The sequence below is a fragment of the Mytilus californianus genome, unplaced genomic scaffold, assembly GCF_021869535.1.
Source record: "Mytilus californianus isolate M0D057914Y unplaced genomic scaffold, xbMytCali1.0.p SCAF_4, whole genome shotgun sequence".
Lineage (NCBI taxonomy): Eukaryota > Metazoa > Mollusca > Bivalvia > Mytilida > Mytilidae > Mytilus > Mytilus californianus.
The window spans coordinates 58193471-58212586 of NW_026262690.1; the positions used below are offsets into that span (position 1 = coordinate 58193471).

Consider the following 19116-nt stretch of genomic DNA (forward strand, 5'->3'; position numbering starts at 1 on the left):
GTACATATTTGAAATGACAGTATACATTTTCCCATTAATATGGTTTAGCAGCATTTTGTAAAATAACCCATTTATCCATTCTGCATCGAAAGCTTTCTCAAAATCAATGAATGTAAAAAATAGTATCCATAGTGGAATATTTCTGTCTAAATCTTCCTTGATTCTCGTTAATAACTTTAAAATCTTCGGAGAATGTATTTAGCCTGTTGTTCAGTATAGAAGTAAACAATTTTCCAAGACAGCTTACGATTGTGATTGGTCTATAATTCTTTGGGTCTTTGCAGTCCCGTTTATTTTTGTATACTGGTTTAATCGCACCAATGACCCAACTGTGTGGGAAAAGACCTTTATTAAAAATAATGTTAAAAATCTTTTCATAAATATGAACAAATTGGTTTGATGTTGACTTTATGTATTCATTTATTATTTCGTCCTCTCTACTAGCTTTATCATTTTTCAAATTTATAATGCATTTTAGTATTTCATCTTTAGATATTGGAGACTTAATATCTTCATTTCATGGTTTGATATCATGCTCGTGGACTGTTAGGAAATCTTCGTTATTTTCATCAGGTGGAGAAATATCTAAATTTTTAAAAAAGTCAAATAATTTAGAAATATTTATTTCAGGCATTTGCTTTCTTTTATGTTTATTCAGTAGTTTCCAAAATTCTTTTGGGTTGTCGATTTGTGTATTTTGGATTTAATCGGACAAATGCTTCCTAAAACTTTTATATTTTTTATCTAATATATTTTTATACAACTTTTCTGCATTTTTCATTTCAACAAATTTATTATATGAGCTCTTCGACTTATATTTTCTTTTCGATTTCCTAAATCTTTTTCTAGCTGCCTTGCATTCGGCATCAAACCAAGGTTTATTTTTATTTTTAATTTTAATTTTTGTTTTAAGATTTTGTACATTGACATCTTTTGTTCCAAAAGTCGTTTGAGCAGAAAAATGCTACAAAGGTCATCTACTAGTGTATTGATTGAATTTATTTTAACTAAATTTGTGTCAATATTATTAAGTTTAAAATCAAGTTTTTCTATCGCATCCCTATAAATATTCATTAGATAAACATCTGTTTTTAGTACATCCCATTTGTTTGTTTTTACTTTATTTCCAGTTTGGTTTGTTTGATATTTTTTACATTTTTTCAGTCGTTCTTGGAGTATCGTTATATAGTAAAGAAATGCTCAACGGGTTATACACGTCTGATTACAACTTGCTAGAGTCTAGTATTTCAAAATCATGAACAATTTTTATAAGTTAAATGGAGCAAATACAATAGTCAACTACACCTGCATTGCGACAAGTAAAACGACCGATATTTTTATAAAGTCCTACCCTTCCATTTAAAATAAAAGTATCATTGCCTTTACAAAAGTTTAACAATAAATTACCATATCTATGTTTAACTTTGTCCATGCTTTTGCGTTTTTTTGAAAGAGACAATTCGTCAAGCACACTTTCAGAGTTATCAATATATTCAGAAATATTGTTTTCACCGTGTTCATTTTCATCTAGAAATACATAATCGTCATCACACCCAGTTCGTGCATTGAATTCGCCCAGAAGACAAATATATTTGGAATTATTTGCAAAATGTTGGAATTCTTGCTTTATTTCATTAAAAGCTTCATCTGAGGAGTATTTTGTATACTCTGGGGGGAAATATGGTGGTGCGATAAAAAAAAAATCAGAATGAAAAAAAAATTAGGATCCCTTATAAATATTATGAAGTGTCATATCCCATTTATCAGGTGGCCCATACACACATTCTATTCATAACTATTAATATTATTGATTCATTTTATTGTAATTAAATTATCATTCATGCCAATTATTAATTAAATTCAAAATGTCATCGTCAAAAACAATAAATAGAGCGGGCCTAGTGTGTTAATATATGTAATTGACAGCTTGACATTGCATGCGTTTAATATTGATACATTCTACGACTTTCCATTCCTCCCGCACCTCCTTTGGTAAATCAAGTTTTTATTTTCTGTAAAAAAACATCTGGTCAGGGACAGCATTCATGTATTGAAGAATCGAGTAGCAACTTATTTTAAAGTGACATGTTTTTCCAACCAGAACTCTGAGAGTCCAACTAGAGCTGGACGTAGTAATTAAAATTTTCTTTTTCTCAGGACAAACATTTTTTTATTACATTACAAGACAAACTATTTTTTACAATAACATACAGGAACACGATTTTTTGGGGACTAAATGTTTAATTAATTTGTCTTAATTGCAATGGAAACAACAATTTTTCCATACCGGATTTTACATATGAATCTTGGCTGTGGTTGAAATAGACGTAAAAAAGCTTCATAATTACCGTCTGTCATTAAAAATCTCTACTAATAAACATATTCGCGTTTAAGGATAGTTATAAAATGTATACTTTTATCAAAATCTTATAAAATGTTTGGTATAATGGATTTTCATATACTGGGGCTATTATTGTTTCATAAAAAATTGAAAATTCATTATTTCAGCGTATGATAATTATTCATATTGCATATAATCGATATATTTTATATCACGTTAAAACATTTAACAATGCATATCCAAAAAACTTTATTTATTATTCATATGTAAAATCCGGGATGGAATATCATACAAATCAGTTCTGAACTACTGTAACTTTGTATCAACAAAGTCAAAGGTATATATATTTTCCCCTGTAACCGAGCGTGGGGTATGCGAAATCAAAACTGAACCGGCATTACAGTGTTTTCTGTCTTAAAAAAGACATAAATAATTTAATATTTTAATTGGATACAATGCAAAATAATTCATTTAGTACCAGAATTTCGTGAACAAATATAAGGGAAAATATAAAGATTGATATTTAGGAATATATAAAATAAACAAAATCGACACGAAACTTTGGTGTATTAATTTAATTTTTCTCTAGGCGTTATAATTATTCTAAAAAAAACCTTTTTATTTATTATTTGAAAACTTAGTTACCCATTATTTAATACTATCTATCTTTAATGGTGTGTATGATTTTTCAAATTAATTCGTTGTTTCTACAATTTAGTAATTAGAAAAAAAGTCTTAATTCATCCTATGGGTAATTGGAAAAAATCGATCTACAATATATGTACATTTCGGAAAATATAAATTTTATATTTCCGACAATGTGCATATATTGTTTGTATCCTGCAATTTACAACCCGAACATTAAGGTTTAGTTGTTAAAAACCAAATACTTGTCTCTGATTATTCAAAGAAATCGACATAGTTTAAACGCGGACCGCGAAGAGGACCCCAAAATGAACTGTCTCATAAAAGGAAATATGTACATTACCGTTTGTACAAGTACAAATAAAGAAAAAGAATATTGGTGTACCTGTTATTTGTAAAATAGTTGGCTGATTGTAGGATTTTTTTTATATTAGTTGATCATAATTGCCTATTTCGACGGTAAAAAAACAAAAGCAACAGAAAAAAGTAATTTATTTCTAATTTGCTATGTCCATTTAAAATTCAAAATTTTCAAATCATTTATTGTCATTAAATTAAATTCAGCACGATGAATATGATAATTTTGCCATATATATATATTTCATATAAACCTACTTTAAAAAAAAACATACAATTTGAAGACTATAGAAACAATGTGTTGAAAGGCACAGACATTGCCTAAAGTTATTTGTTTATTTGGTCATAATTTTTCCACAATTATTTAGTTGAATCTGGTTGAGATACATAACAAATTCCAGAAACAAAATTGTGTTTGTATCATCTGAAAATATAACAATAATAAAATAAACCAGTGACAGTTCTGCTTCTATTGGTGCCATGTTGATTTTAAACCAGAATTTACCTCACCTTTATTTGAAACGTTCTATGGTCGGTATCTACGTAACCGACGGGCTTTGTGTTCCTTGTCTTTTTGTACTAACTATTTGGGGATATAATTATCTAGATCTGGTAATTCTAAAATAGCACAGAAGCAGAAAAAGCCACAAAAGCTATGCTAAATGTGTTGAAATCGGGCCGCATATATCATTTTTCTATTCAATGTCACTTAGATCTTTTCGATAAAGTTGTTAAACCCATACTACTGTATGGATGTAAAATTTGGGGTCACATGGTAATGTTGATATTGTAGAAAGAATCCATCTGAAATTCTGTAAACATCTCTAGAAACTAAAAAATTCCACACCTAGCTATATGGTATATGGGGAACTTGGTAGATATCCTTTGGATATTGATATTAAATTAAAGATAGTATCTTATTGGCGTAAATTAGTATCTGCTAAAGAGACTAAGTTATCTTCTATCGCATATACACTATTAAAAACACTATTTACTGTTGATAATGCATGTACATTTTTTGTAAGTAAGGTTAAAAATATATTGGATGAATGTGGTTTTTCAAATATTTGGATAACTCAAGGTTTTGGTAACGATATATGGTTAAAAAATGCACTACAGCTAAGACCAATTCAAAAAGTACTGAAATACACAATTACAAGTCTACAAAAGCAGTTAATTAAAGAATTTTTAAGTTAGAATTAAATTTTGAAAAATATTTTGAGATCTTGGATCTGCACGAAAGTATTATTTTATGTAAATATAGAACCACAAACCACAGACTCCCAATAGAAACAGGGAGGTGGAATATAATGTTGATAGAAATCATAGAAAATGTCATCTTTGTAATTTTGGTAGCATTGGAGACAAATTTCATTATCTGCTAGAATGTCCATTTTTTAACGACAGTAGAAAATTATACCTCGAAAAATACTATTTGGCTCGTGTAAATATGTCAATGTTTAGAAAATTGATGAGCAAATTAAACAAAAAAACAGAGCTAAAAAGATTATGCAAGTTCATGAAGTGTGTAAACAAAAATGTGGGTCCTCCTGGCTAAAATGTATATGATTTTGAAACCACTGTATATTATATAAATGTTTGTAAATAGATGCATACTCCTGTTCCTATGTATCTGTAATGATTATGAGAATAAAGATATTGTATTGTATAACAGACTGCAAGATTGTGCCAAGAACAATTTTTGTGCGATTTCAAAGTTAATAGATTTCTTAATTATATTTTTTTGTATTTGCGGATTATAGAGCATAGCTATATGGTCATTAGTTTAAAAAAAAACAGTTGCTTTTTTTGAAAAAAAATAAGTGCAATATATTAGATAGATTAGTGTAAACAATATTTTATTTAGAAACAAATAAATAAATACGTACATCAATACAATACATGGATTGGAAAACAAGTGACAAGTCACTTATACAAATTCCTCTCCTTTTGAATCGCAAAATTAATAACAATGGACAGAAAACTGTAAAATTATATGCCCTTCCAAATACCGTTTCGATTCCTAACATCACTGAAGAGACATTAATTGTCGAAATCCGGATACGGTGTACAAATTTTTGCACCTCATGTTTGCGGTATACCATCTTTTCCGCAAGTTTATTGTTTTCTGTTTGGTAATAAAGTAATTATAAGATCTATTTTGTTAAATCTTGTGATCCGTTTATTTGGCATTCACCAATGGCAGTCAGCAGTGTTTAAGAACATACGTTGTTCGACCTGCTAGTCAAATGCGTTTTGTTAAAATATACTTTTTCACTCATTTGGTATTTTGGAAAATGTTGTTTGTGCTGTATTTAGACCCCTCTACCAAGAAATTTGTTTTGCATGCACACGTATAAAAATTGCGGTTTTTATCCAACGCAATCAAAGGTTTGAACGTTGTTTTCAATTTAGACTTGTTTATATTTTTTCGTTTGGGCTTGTATTATATTTGCCTTCAGGTTCATCCTTTTTCGACTCTTCAAAATTCAAGAGTCTATCCTAAATTGAGGTAAATTATATGGTCTTCCAAATACCGTTTCGATTCCTAACATCACTGAAGAGACATTAATTGTCGAAATCCGGATATGGTGTACTAATTTTTTGCACCTTTTGTTTGCGGTATACCATCTTTTCCGCAAGTTTATTGTTTTCTGTTTGGTATTAAATTATTAGTTAAGATCCATTTTGTTATATCTGGTGGTCCGTTTATTTGGCAATCGCCTATGGCAGTCAGCAGGGTTTAAGAACATCCGTTGTTCGACCTGCTAGTCAAATGCGTTTTGTTAAAATATACTTTTTCACTTTTTGGGTCTTTTGCAAAAAATGTTTTTTGTGCTGTATTTAGACCCCTCTACCAAAAAATTTGTTTTGCATGCACATGTATAAAAATTGCGGTTTTTATCCAACGCAATCATAGGTTTGAACGTTGTTTTCAATTTAGACTTGTTTATATTTTTTCGTTTGGGCTTCTATTATATTTGCCTTCGGGTTCATATGATTCGTTCATCCTTTTTCGACTCTTCAAAATTCAAGAGTCTATCCTAAATTGAGGTAAATTATATGGTCTTCCAAATACCGTTTCGATTCCTAACATCACTGAAGAGACATTAGTTGTCGAAATGCGGATATGGTGTACTAATTTTTTGCACCTTTTGTTTGCGGTATACCATCTTTTCCGCAAGTTTATTGTTTTCTCTTTGGTATTAAATTAATAGTTGAGATCCATTTTGTTACATCTGGTGATCCGTTTATTTGGCAATCGCCAATGGCAGTCAACAGGGTATAGGAACATCCGTGTTCGACCTGCTAGTTAAATGAGTTTTGTTGAAATATACTTTTTCACTTTTTTGGTTTTTTGGAAAATGTTGTTTGAGCTGTATTTAGACCCCTCTACCAAGAAATTTGTGTTGCATGCACACGTATAAAAATTGCGGTTTTTATCCAACGCAATCATAGGTTTGAACGTTGTTTTCAATTTAGCCTTGTTTATATTTTTTCGTTGATGCTTGTATTATATTTGCCTTCGGGTTCATATGTACCGTTCATCCTATTTCGACTCTTCAAAATTCAAGAGTCTATCCTAAATTGAGGTAAATTATATGGTCTTCCAAATACCGTTTCGATTCCTAACATCACTGAAGAGATATTACTTGTCGAAATCCGGCTATGGTGTGCTAATTCTTTGCACCTTTTGTTTGCGGTATACCATCTTTTCCGCAAGTCTATTGTTTTCTGTTTGGTATTAAATTAATAGTTGAGATCCATTTTGTTACATCTGGTGATCCGTTTATTTGGCAATCGCCAATGGCAGTCAACAGGGTTTAGGAACATCCGTTATTCGACCTGCTAGTTAGATGAGTTTTGTTGAAATATACTTTTTCACTTTTTTGGTCTTTTGGAAAATGTTGTTTGAGCTGTATTTAGACCCCTCTACCAAGAAATTTGTGTTGCATGCACACGTATAAAAATTGCGGTTTTTATCCAACGCAATCATAGGTTTGAACGTTGTTTTCAATTTAGCCTTGTTTATATTTTTTCGTTGATGCTTGTATTATATTTGCCTTCGGGTTCATATGATCCGTTCATCCTATCTCGACTATTCAAAATTCAAGAGTCTATCCTAAATTGAGGTAAATTATATGGCCTTCCAAATACCGTTTCGATTCCTAACATCACTGAAGAGACATTAATTGTCGAAATCCGGATATGGTGTACTAATTTTTTGCACCTTTTGTTTGCGGTATACCATCTTTTTTGCAAGTTTATTGTTTTCTGTTTGGTATTAAATTAATAGTTAAGATCCATTTTGTTACATCTGGTGATCCGTTTATTTGGCAATCGCCAATGGCAGTCAGCAGGCTTTAAGAACATCCGTTGTTCGACCTGCTAGTCAAATGCGTTTTGTTAAAATATACTTTTTCACTTTTTTGGTCTTTTGGAAAATGTTGTTTGTGCTGTATTTAGATCCCTCTACCACGAAATTTGTTTTGCATGCACACGTATAAAAATTGTGGTTTTTATCCAACGCAATCATAGGTTTGAACGTTGTTTTTAATTGAGACTTCTTTATATTTTTTCGTTTGGGCTTGTATTATATTTCCCTTCGGGTTCATATGATCCGTTCATCCTATTTCGACTCTTCAAAATTCAAGAATCTATCCTAAATTGAGGTAAATTATATAGCCTTCCAAATACCGTTTCGATTCCTAAAATCACTGAAGAGACATTAATTGTCGAAATCCGGATATGATGTACTAATTTTTTGCACCTTTTGTTGGCGGTATACTATCTTTTCCGCAAGTTTATTGTTTTTTGTTTGGTATTACATTAATAGTGACGATCCATTCTGTTACATCTGGTGATCCGTTTATTAGGCAATCGCCAATGGCAGTCAGCAGGGTTTAAGAACATCCGTTGTTCGACCTGCTAGTCAAATGCGTTTTGTTAAAATATACTTTTCCACTTTTTTGGTCTTTTGGAAAATGTTGTTTGTGCTGTATTTAGACCCCTCTACCAAGAAATTTGTTTTGCATGCACACATATAAAAATTGCGGTTTTTTCCAACGCAATCATAGGTTTGAACGTTGTTTTCAATTTAGACTTGTTTATATTTTGTCGTTTGGGCTTGTATTATATTTGCCTTCGGGTTCATATGATCCGTTCATCCTATTTCGACTCTTCATTATTCAAGAGTCTAACCTAAATTGAGGTAAATTATATGGCCTTCCAAATACCGTTTCGATTCCTAACATCACTGAAGAGACATTAATTGCCGAAATCCGGAAATGGTGTACTAATTTTTTGCACCTTTTGTTTGCGTTATACCATCTTTTCCGCAAGTTTATTGTTTTCCGTTGGGTATTAAATTAATAGTTAAGATCCATTTTGTTACATCTGGTGATCCGTTTATTTGGTAATCACCAATGGCAGTCAGAAGGGTTTAAGAACATCCGTTGTACGACGTGCTAGTCAAATGCGTTTTGTTAAAATATACTTTTTCACTTTTTTGGTCTTTTGGAAAATGTTGTTTGTGCTGTATTTAGACCCCTCTACCAAGAAATGTGTTTTGGATGCACACGTATAAATATCGAGGTTTTTATACAACGCAATCATAGGTTTGAACGTTGTTTTCAATTTAGACTGGTTTATATTTTTTCGTTTGGGCTTGTATTATATTTGCCTTCGGGTTCATATGATCCGTTCATCCTATTTCGACTCTTCAAATTCAAGAGTTTATCCTAAATTGAGGTAAATTATATGGCCTTCCAAATACCGTTTCGATTCCTAACATCACTGAAGAGACATTATTTGTCGAAATCCGGATATGGTGTACTAATTTTTTGCACCTTTTGTTTGCGGTATACCGTCTTTTCCCGCAAGTTTATTGTTTTCTATTTGGTATTAAATTAATAGTTAAGATCCATTATGTTACATCCGGTGATCCGTTTATTTGGCAATCGCCAATGGCAATCAGCAGGGTTTAAAAAACATCCGTTGTTCGACCTGCTAGGCAAATGCGTTTTGTTAAAATATACTTTTTCACTTTTTTTGTCTTATATATATATAATATATATATGCCAAATTATAATAAGATTAGCTATATATTTCTGATATAAGGTTAAATAATTTCAGTGATTTTGTTGGCTGTTGTTATGTCAGTTAAAAAGATAGTTATATAACAATTGTATGTAACCAAGAAACCTAACTTAAAGTAGTTTTTATTTAAGAATTTAGGTGAATTAGTGTTAAAAAAAACGCATGTTAAACGAGAAGCACCTTAATAAGGTCGTATTACCCTCAGTACAGGTGTGTTTTTCAGATAAGAGAAAATCTTTTTTTTTTACCAAGACTCAGACTTAGATAATTTGACTATCTTGATTTGATAAATCTGATAATCATACATGTAAGGATGTAAAAATCTGTAAATATATCTTTACTTTATTGTGAATGTTGTCATGTCAGCTAAAAAGATAGTTATAGAAACAGTTAAAATTAAAAAGGTAGAGGTTATTTGGTCAAGTATGGGTCAGACTGGTCGAGTATTGTTCAGACTTTGGTCGAGTTTTGTTCAGACCTTTGGTCGAGTATGGTTCAGACTGAAAAAATACGTCGAGTAATGGTCGAGTACAGGTCGAGAATGGGTTAAGACTGTTTCAGACTGGTCGAGTAATAGTTCAGACTTTGTTAAATGGCAAAGATAAGGGTCAAGTACAAAAAAGAACAGTCGAGTATGGTTAAGATTTGGGTCGAGTAATATCAAGTAAAATTCAGACCAATTCAGATTGGTCGAGTAAAAATCAGTACAGTCGAGTTCAAATATAGGCCATCTCAGACTTTTACTGGTTTGTAGTGTAAGGGTATGAAATGACTATAATTGTGAATTTGTTAAGTTTTAAAAAATTGATAGTTACCACGTGGATCACTGTTTACATATTACTCGGGAATTTATCCGAGGAGTACTAAGAGAAGAATTGATTACAAAGTTCTCAATCAATGGGGTATTCGGGATATTATGCAGTCCGATACAGTCACAGCAGCGGTTAGTGCAAGTTTGCAGGGGGTGGCTGGTAGACAGGAAGAGAGTGAATTAGATATGTCAAAGTCGGATTTTGAATACTTCAAAGAACATTTGAGTATTTATATGGATTCTGACGACGAATCAGACACCGATGAGTAAACGAAAGAATTAGTAAAGAAACTGGGGGTAATTAAGAAGAAGGAGAAGGGGATGAATACGAAGATGAGAAAGACCGAATAACGTCAGGAAAAAGAGAAGACAAGAAGCTGTCAGAGTGACAGCAAACCGGATTTTCCTGCAGAGGTCGAACCCTGAACAGTTGAGCAAGTATGGACACAACATTTAAGCTTAAAACAGCTCTGAATTTGGATTGTGATTGAATATTTGACACAGCATAGGTTTGTGACACAAAATGAATGTGGTCAAAGAATTGAAAAATTTGAAATCGGACATTTACCCATTATGGTCCAATATCCAAAATCTAAGTACATTGTTAGAATCAGCATATCAAAGAACCCTAATAATTCAATTTTTGATGAAATCAAACAAAAGTTTAATTTAGGACCCTTTGGACCTCAGTGTGGTATTATCTAACTAATAATGCAGACAAATAATACAGGTTTAGATTCAGCATTTCAAAGAACCCTATGTATATTCAATTTATGTTGAAATCAAACACAGTTTAATTTTGGACCCCATTTAAACCAACTTGAAAACTGGGTCCAAAATCAGAAATCTAAATATATGTTTATTCATAGACATTATACGCTTAGTTTTTAAAGGAGTTCGCTTCATCAAAAATATATATATATATATATATATATATATATAGAGAGAGAGAGAGAGAGAGAGAGAGAGAGCATTCAGAAAATTAGTTTATACAGAATAACAAACAAACCTACCACAAAATTCTTCAAACAATTTACCAAAGAAAAAAAAAATCAAAAATGTCATTTATCATTAATACAATGTCTTTTAAAAATCTATAAAACTTATCTGTAATTAAATAAATAAAATACCACATAACAACTGTGACATCTACCTTCAAAACACACATGACTTAAAAAAATAGTTATAAAGAAATTTTTGACAGCTCCTGACTAAAATCAATTGAACAGATACAATCATTGATAGACTATCTATACATAAACTTATTAATTACACCATTTCTGTTCAAAGGGAAATAACTGAATCATAAAATAAATATCACTTTTGGCTACTGAAAGGTCTACAACTCAACAACGAGAAAAGCTAAAATCGTGAAAATTGAACTTGACCTTCATTTAGTCACAGAAAACAACATATCTAAATTTGAAAAAATTTCGTCAAAGCGTTTTCATGTTTATGAACGGACACTGTTACACGCCCGCACGCCCGCCCGCCCACCAGCCGTACATCCCCAAATCAATAACCGATTTTTCCTTCGAAAATCCGGTTAAAAATGAAAGAATTAACGGAATAAAAGGAGCTTGAGATGAAAAGTGATACTAAGCAAAAGAATGAGAAGGAGAAAGCTGGCAAGAAGGAGGAACAGTCTCAGATAACAAAAGATAAGGGCAAAGAAAAAAGTAATAGCAAAGATAAAGGCAAAGATAAAGTTAAAGGTACAGATAAAGGCAAAGATACACAGAATAAATATCTAGTAAAGACAGTAAAGGTGATGAACTTTCTGTTTTAAATATTGAACATTTGAGAAAAGATGCAAAAACTAAAAAAAATGTAGATAATCATCTGAAACAAATGCTAGCCACAGATTCTACTTCAGAATCTGATTCGTCTACAAGAAGTAGTTCGAGTTCTGGTAGCAGTGTGTCAGAGTCAGAACCTTAGTCTAGTTCTGATTCAGATAGTGAAACGAAACATAAAAATAAGAGTAAGCATAAAAAAAGAAAGTAAGATCAGGGATAAAGCAAAGGCCACATGATAAAGTTAAAATAAAAAATGAACTGGCCTCAATCTGAGCTTAAGTATGAGTTTACTAATTGAAAAGCTGTTAAATTTAGACAGCTTATAATGAACCAGTTTTGTGCTGGAGAATTGGAAATTATAAGACATTATAAAATTAGTAAAAAAGAAAAAGAGGATAGATTATCATTACTAAACAAAATTTGTTATTATGCTAATGAGTTTGAATGGTCTGTACTGCTCAATTTTTATGCAGCCTGGGTAAAGTTGATTGAAAAAGGTGAGAATGCATGGTCAGATGACCCTTCTCTTTTATAAGTTAGAATGTTGATAGGAAAGAAGGTGTTAAATAGAACAGCAAGTAAATTTTCAGACAAATTTTCTGAAAAAAATTTAGATAGAAAAGTTTGGTATTGTCCTTTGTATCAAATAAATAAGTGTAACATTTCAAAGGATGGACATAATTTAGACATTGCAGGCAAGAGTAGATTTGTACAACATATTTGTGCCATATGTTTAAGGGAGGATAAAGCTAAACTGAAACATCCACAGAGTTCATCTGATTGTCCACATATGTCGTGACTAGAGTTAGATAAAGCTGTTAATAACATTGGGAATGTAAAGTCAAAAGTCATAGATACTTTTTATCCTGAATGGCTAAATGTAGAATCAAATAAGAGAAAATAATTGGGATTGATAAAAGTGAAATCTTTAAATCAAAGGATGTTTCAAAAATTGATACTTGTCAAGTTATTAATGATAATTATAGAATTGCTATTTCTAGAAAAAAAGGTGTTGAATAAATCATGTTCATTTCAATCAGCTTTTAATTTGAAAATTAAAGATTTTTTTCATAAACACAAGAAATGTATAATTTGTGATTTGAATGTTAATTCTTTAGATTTACAGTATTTTGTGGATATTCAGAGAGAAATTGCGTTATCAAGTTTACCAAATTATCAGGGTTGTAGAATACCAGTTTTTTTAAAGTTAAAAATAGATTTTTTTTAGATCTATGTTAATGATAAAAAGTAGCAAATTATCGTTCCTGAATAGGTGGCGCTTAGGTAGCCGGTCCTGTTTATCTTCCGGCTTCTGCACTGTTCATACTGACAAATTTACAATCACATTTTTAATTAACGATGCCTAGTACGTGTTGTTGTGTACCTGGGTGTCATTTAAGAGGAGGACATGTATTTCCAAATGACTTAGAAAGAAGGAAAGGTTGGATCAACGCCATACGCAGATTGGACGAGAACACGATGAATCGTGGAGTCCATCCCAATCAGCTGTTGTTTGCAAGGCACATTTTACAGAAAACGACTACGTGCAGGAAACTATTGATGGTAAAACTTTATTTTCATTTAGAAATATATACAGTAATATATATAATCGCCATGTGAATAAACCAAAGTCTGTTTACAACCGCAATATTCGTTTTAGAATAAAAGGGGGGTGGTTAATTTGTACGATACAATGTGATCTGTTTATTAAGATTTTTTGGTGAATGTTGCATGTTAATGTATATACCTTGTCGTACACAGATTTGTAATGATTTCTCATATGAGATATATCATACTGAGAATTATTTAAGCAGTACTGTAATTATGCAAATGACAGGAATGCACAGGCTTTCTTAAAAAAATCTCATGTTAACAGGAGCAAAACAATAACATGCTCTCATTTATGTTATAGTTATTTAGGTACATGTGTTGCATAACTCTTTCAGTATTTGTCCTTTACATACCATACATTGAATCAGGCAAACATATTTTTATCTACATTGTAAATGAATACATCTTTTAAATATTTTGCCAGGTAGTACGTTATATACAAAGTATACATTGCTAATGGAAGTTCGTTCAATTTTGTAAAACTAATGTTTTATAACCTTTTTCAGGATACAAACCCTCCATACAGAGACTTTTGCCTACTGCTATTCCAAGCCTATTTTCCTGGACCAAGCAAGAGACTGAAGCATCAGCGAAAAGAAAAATCAGGGCAGTTTCCCGTGAAAGCAAAAGAACTTAATTGGATGAAAGTTGTAGGAGAAATCTAGAGGAAAGTTTTGAATGTCAAGTTGGTTTTCCTGAGGAAGTAATTTATACTGCAGAAAGGATTGACGACTGTCCACCATCAACTGCAGAGCCACTGTTGAGGTTCACAGATGAAATTACGCAAACACCATCATTGCCTATGTTTTCTGCAGAGAATTTCTCAAATGATGACACTGCCATGCATTTTTATACTTGTTTAGAGTCGTATACAAAATTTTTATTTGTTTTGACCACACTTGGTCCAGCAGCACATTGTTTGCGTTACATATATTTTCAAATTGATAGTGTGTCAGTTGAAAATCAGTTTTTTATGACTTTGATGAAATTGAGGCGAGAAGTTAACACATGGCCATCTAGTAGTTTAGTCAGGTATTTTTCTCAACTGACTTCAAATCAAAGTTTCCTACAACTAGGATTATTATCGATGGTACAGAATGTCCCGTGAAAAAACCAAAAGCACCTAGAGCTCAACAAGCAACTTTTTCTTCTTATAAAAACAGAAACACTGTGAAAATACTTGTAGGTTCGACACCTGGTGGTTTAGTAAAACATGTCTCCAATGCATATGGTGGTTGTAACAGTGACCGTCAAATAGTTGAACGATGTAAAATAGTTCAATTGTGTGATCCAGGTGACAGTGTGATGGCAGATAAAGGATTTAATGTGCAAGACTTGTTTGCTAGAATGGATGTTGCCGTTAATATTCCAACATTTTTCAAAAAGAGAAACAGAATAAGTGGGAAACTCTTTTACGGGATAGAAAAGTCTCCAGTAAACGTGTGCATATTGAGCGAATTATTGGACTTGGTAAAACATACAAAATTCTGACAAATGCTATGAACGGAACTGAAACAAAACTTGCATCTGACATAACATTTAGTTGTTTTATGTTATGTAATTTTAGAACTTGTATTGTACCAAAGGATGCATAAAACGAAAGTGACACAATGAATTCTGTTCTGATATATATTTACAATTACATGTACAATGTACATGTATATTGTACTACATATAAAAATAAGGCGATGTGGTATGGTATCCAGTGAGTGTATCAAACCAAAGTGCATAAGAAATGGGTGTAAGCAGTTACAGGCAACTGTACAGCTCCAACAATGAGAAAAACCCATACCGTGTAAAGAATTTCAAAGATCTTGTGACTAAGTTTTGTTTTTGGGTTGAATCATTTTCTTCTAAAATATATGATATTGTCTTAAAAATATGGAGATGTGGTTAAAATGCCAATGAGACAACTATTATGACAGTGACCAAACAACGAGATGTAATTTTTTTTCTTAATTAAGAACTCCTTTTTTCATTCATAAATATTTATTCATAATATGGTCTGTAAAACATTTTTTCGAGTAATGCTGGCTAAAAATACTCATTAAAGAACGTAGTAAGTTTGATAATCAGTTCTGAAATAAATTTGTCATCTCTGCAAACTGGCACATATTTTATGTCATTGACTTTTAATTTCTCAGCATGACAGACAACAAGTGTGCATTCCTTAGCCCCCGTACACAAAAGCTGACCCTGAATTTGGTAATAATAGTCATTATTGTAGTCTAGGTAATATTTCTGGTGTTCATCGATATGAAGAAATGGTACTGTTTTTTCATTTACAGGTTTTGTTCTGTTAACATAAGGACACTTTACTTCAATTATCAAGACTTTTGTGACTATGCCATCAGGTGATGATGCAATGTGTGGGAATTCTAAAGAAACCATTAATCCACAGGGTTTTACAACAATACCAGTGTCTTCCATATAGCGACTTATAGCAACATATTCATGTTTTCTACCATGTTCTAATGGTGCAGCTTTTATGTCTGTCACTACCATCAATGATTTGGCCAACTTGCACAAATCAGTTCGTTCAGTTGCTTTACAGATCCTACCAAATTTTGAAGAAGGAAGTCGCCTTGTTCTTTCTACTTTCCAAGTTATGTTATTTGCTTGACCCCTTGTTCTCTCTTCAATTGCACAATTTTTTTCTTTCGTAATACTTTGAACTGAATTTTTTTCTAAGAAATTATCTTCTGGCGTTAATTTAAGATAATCATGGTCATGCGCTACAGCAAATGTATTAGCAGGCTGAAATGTTTGAAAAATAGGCATTTCAGAAATTCCTGGAAAATTAAGGCAAGTATTCCTGACAAAATCCTGGTACGCTGGGACATTCCTAAGGTTTTCAGGTCTAGGATCAAAGTCCATATTTGTAAATTCATCAGCACCTGGCATATCCAAATTTTGAGATTTTAAGGGACTACCTAAAAGCCTTTTGCATTTATGAAAACTCTGAAGTTTTTGTGTGCAAGTTTCTTCCACTTTGACTGTTTTATACTCCGTGAACATAATGGCGCCATACATAACTGTGCAAACATGTTTACAATGGGCATTAGGTCCTTCACCAGCGGGACATTCACACTGAGCTTCAATGATGGTACCTGCCTTGTCCAAAAGAATGTCAATTTCATAGGATATGGTTTTCTTATATTGTGCATGGCAACTGGATGCAATATATGTATTGTCACAGTCAAATGAGAGTCGAAAGTAACGAATAGTCCTTTTATTATAAAACCGTTGAATTTGTTTATCAAGCTGTTTGTCATACAAAGCTAAATAATCATTAAGTATCTCCATTTTTGTTCCATTAAATTTAGTATCAGCATTGACATCAAAGTATGTGGAAGGATCAGATAAGGTCATCTTGTATTCAGGTTCTAACTGTTCTGTCTGTCCAAAGTTTTGATTCTTGTCATATGCCACCAGCCTAAAAAAAAAGTGAAAGAAAATTAAAAAGATGAAAAAAATCCACTTAAGTAATACTATTTTCTTGATTTCACAATCTTGTTTAATAAAAAAAAAATCCCCTTCGAAAATAGTCTAACATCAACTTTTACCAAAATTATCTCAATTGTATGGCAATATCCTTTTTAGTTTTGAATTGAATTTTATTCATTTGACCATGGGAACTTTTGTAATTTTCTGACAAGCAGTTCATCTTCGAGAGTTCATCTTGGCACGAAATAGTTAATAACACTACGATAATCTGACACCATAGACATATGTCTCTGCTGACACTTATATAATCCCAATATTACACAGTCAGACCCCCAACCGGCACACACAAATAATCAATAATGCTTTGTAAAACAAACTATTTTTTATCATTAATATTAAAGGCAAAATAAAGCAAGTACATGGTTATTTAACAAGAGGCTCTCAAGAGCCTGAATCGCTCACCTGTATTTCAGAGGAGAAATGTTAGCAAACTTAATGAACAAATTGTGTAAATTGTCTTTAATGGGCAATAACTCCTTAAGGGGTCAATTGACAATTATGGTCATATTAACTTTTTTGTAGATCTTACTTTGCTGAACATTATTGCTGCTTACAGTTTATATATATCTATAATAATATTCAAAATTATAACAAAAAACTGCAAAATTTTGTTAAAACTACCAATTCGGTGGCAGCAACCCAACAATGGGTTGTTAGATTCGTCTGAAAATTTCAGGGCCGATAGATCTTGACCAATTAAACAATTTTACCCCATGTCACATTTGCTCTAAAAGATTTCGTTTTTGAGATATAAGCCAAAAACTGCATTTGACCCTTATGTTCTATTTTTAGCCATGGCGGCCATGTTTGTCGATGGATACAAACTTCGGATAAATTTATAAACAAGATACCCTAAGGAACATTTAGTTAAAGTTTGAAGGTAATTGGAACAGTAGTTTCAGAGGAGAAGATTTTTAAATGTTAGCAAACTTGATGAACAAATTGTGTAAAACTGTCTTTAAAGGGCAATAACTCCTTAAGGGGTCAATTGACAATTATGGTCATATTAACTTTTTTGTAGATCTTACTTTGCTGAACATTATTGCTGCTTACAGTTTATATATATCTATAATAATATTCAAAATTATAACAAAAAACTGCATAATTTTGTTAAAACTACCAATTCGGTGGCAGCAACACAACAATGGGTTGTTCGATTCGTCTGAAAATTTCAGAGCTAATAGATCTTGACCAATTGAACAATTTTAACCCACGTCAGATTTGCTCTTAAAGCTTTAGTTTTTGAGATATAAGCCAAAAACTGCATTTGACCCCTATGTTCTATTTTTAGCCATGGCGGCCATGTTTGTCAATAGATCAAAGCTTCGGATACAATTTATAAACTAGATACCCTAAGGAACATTTAGTTAAAGTTTGAAGGTATTTAGCCCAGTAGTTTCAGAGGAGAAGATTTTTGAAATAGTTTACGACGACAGACGACAACAGACGACGACGTGATGGCATAAGCTCACATGGGGCCCTTTGGGCCCCGGCGAGCTAAAAACGGGTTAGTTGACAATCAACGTGCAAAAATGATAACCCTCCTTATTAACTTTACGGGTGCACACAACTTGATAGTCTCGAATCGTTCATGAACATTTTTTTTCAGTATGATTTGAATTTTTATTAAGTAATAAATATTGTAAAAATTTAGTCTTTTTCCCCCAACGGCATTACTACATGTACCATCTTTTTCACGTCGGCATTATTTTCTAACTTCCAAAAATTATGAGAGGCCGAGAACGAAAACGATGTCATCACATCATTTTTTGACAATATTTTTTTTTAACTCTTTACTCATATATTTAATAGAATCATACTAGATATTTTAAACATAACAAGACGGTTATTATGATGAGAATTATCGGTAAATAATTTTTATTTACAATTTCTGCCTTCATAAAAAGTTCATTGTTTACGACCGGCGTCCGAAGTAAGATGATCTA

At 31.9% G+C, this 19116-nt stretch overlaps 1 pseudogene; it reads left to right on the forward strand.

Annotated features, from left to right (window-relative positions):
• Window positions 1-13369: 13369 nt before the first annotated feature.
• LOC127698499 (uncharacterized) lies at window positions 13370-15620 on the forward strand (annotated as a pseudogene).
• Window positions 15621-19116: the final 3496 nt, after the last annotated feature.